Here is a 2436-nt window from a genome sequence, read left to right on the forward strand (position 1 = left end):
AAAAAAAATCTAAGCAGAAATTGACAAGCCAATTACAAAGTTCATATGGAAATGCAAAGGACCTACAATGGCCAAAATATTCTTGAAAAAGAAAAACAAAGTTGATAGACTCTACACTCTTAAAAGTGATAGTAACCAACACAGCATACTCACCAAGACCAAAGATTTGGTGTTGTGGGAATGGTGGCAGAGACTCTCCTTTGTCCTGCCAGAAATCTTCATAGGGCTAGACCCACCACAGCCCCCCACCCAGAGCTACGGGAAAGGCAGAAAGAGATACAGACACCGTAGGTCCCGAAGCAGGCCAGTGTCACACAGTAGAGATGAGGGCGGGAAAGAGAAACATTCCAGGAGGTTAGAAAGTAGCCCTGGAAGTCAGCTCCAGGAGAGGATCCCCGACCTAGCCAAATTTTCCTCCCATCTGCAAGTCCACACTTATGACAGCACCTGGGGACACAGGAGTGTAGGGCGAAGATGGGAGCATTTTCAATGTTCTCCTGCTCTCAGATGGGGCAACTAGTGGTCAAAGAGAGCAGAATCTGGGTAGCCAAAACAGACAAGCTTCTGCATGGGTAAATGGGTATAATACCTACCTTACTAGATTGCTGTGAGGATTAAATGCTGTGATATACAGAAAGCAGCTAGCACCTTACCAGGCAAATAGTACATGCTCTTAATTCCCTCCTCCCATTCCCCCACCTCCCGAGGAGAAAGACTGGGGACATATGCTGTATGATCCCTCTCCCTGCCTCCTCTACGTCTACCCTGAACTGGGATATCTGGGTGGGAAACAGCTTCGGGCTGCAGATGCTATGACAGCGTTGCTTAAATTGAATTACACTGAAACCAGAGACGACTTCAGCTCTCCCAGGGAGTTCAGAAGTGTTCACCCTGAGAGTAACTGCACACTGCACAGGAAAAGGCATTCAAGTTGATAAGAAGTCATTCGGATCTCCATCTAAGACAGCTTTAGCCTTTGAAATAAACTCATTCTTTATTAGCACACACTTGGGATTTCCAGGACTGAATATTATTTCTATTACACAGAGCCCATTTTGAAGATATTTTTCATGCTGTCAGAGTCCTATGTAATTTCATCTATGTTACTCTCTTTCACATGTATAGTCATAGGCCCTGATGAGAAAGTGAAAGAGAAAGAGAGAAAATGAACAAGACTCAATGATCCTGACAAGATCTAGAACAGGGCGCCAGCGCATTTGACAGACAGGTCCATATCACTGAGAACCTTCTAGCCCTGAAATAGTATTTCGACTTTTTCTGAAAGCGACAAGAACCCACTAAAAGCCAACTCAGGATTTAAAATAGGAAGTAACTGATAAATTTTCTTTTTAGAATGCTCATTTTGGTTATAATAGAAAAGACATGTGGAGTGGAGGGTAAGGAAGAGTAGTTAAGAAACTATTCAATATACAATAATATTGTACTGTATGCCTTGTGATCAACATCCTTACAACAGCAACCATATTACAATATATAAATGTGTCAAAGTAGTATACTGTATACCTTAAATTTACACAATGTTATATGTCAAATTTCTTTTCAAAATTAAAAACAAAAAATATTAAATTTTTTAAAAATAAAGAGCTTGAATAAGTGGAATATTTCAGTTGGTATTTTCAAAATATTTACTAATATTTTATAATAAATTTTTAAACATAAAAAATAAACTGTTCAAATGTTTATTCAATTTAGATGACACCAAAAAAAATACAAGCATTAAAAGAAAAACAATAGGGTAATTGAACTTCATCAAAATTAAAAACTTTTGTGCTTCAAGTGACAACACCAAGAAAATGAAAAGACAAGCCACAGAATAGAAGAAAATATTTGTAGATCAAACGTCAGATAATAGACTTTCCTCAAGAATATCAAAAGAACCCTTACAACTCAACATTAAAAAGATCAATAACTCAATTAAAAACTAGGCAAAGGATTTGGATAGACATTTCTCTAAAGAAGATATATAAATGACCAATAAGAACATGAAAAGATGCTCAACATTATCAGTCATTAGGGAAATGCAAACCACAATGAGATTCTACCTCATACCTACTAGGATGGCTACAATAAAAAATAGAAAATTACAAGTGTTGGTGACAATATGGAGCAAATGGAACCCTCCCATTGTTGGTGAGAATGTTAAATGCTGTGGCCACTTTGACAGGTCCTCAAAAAGCTAAACAAACAGTTACCACTCCATTCCACCCAAGAGAACTGAAAGCATATTTTCACACAGAAACCTGTACACAAATGTTCATAGCAGCATTATTCATACTGGCCGAAAATTAGAAACAATCCAAATGTGCATCAACTGATGAATAATAAGCAAAATGAAGTATGTCACACAATAAAATAGTATTCAGCCATAAAAAAAGAATGAAATACTAGTATATATTACAACGTGGATGAATGTTG

Source organism: Pteropus vampyrus, unplaced genomic scaffold (genome assembly GCF_000151845.1).
Source record: "Pteropus vampyrus isolate Shadow unplaced genomic scaffold, Pvam_2.0 Scaffold35, whole genome shotgun sequence".
Lineage (NCBI taxonomy): Eukaryota > Metazoa > Chordata > Mammalia > Chiroptera > Pteropodidae > Pteropus > Pteropus vampyrus.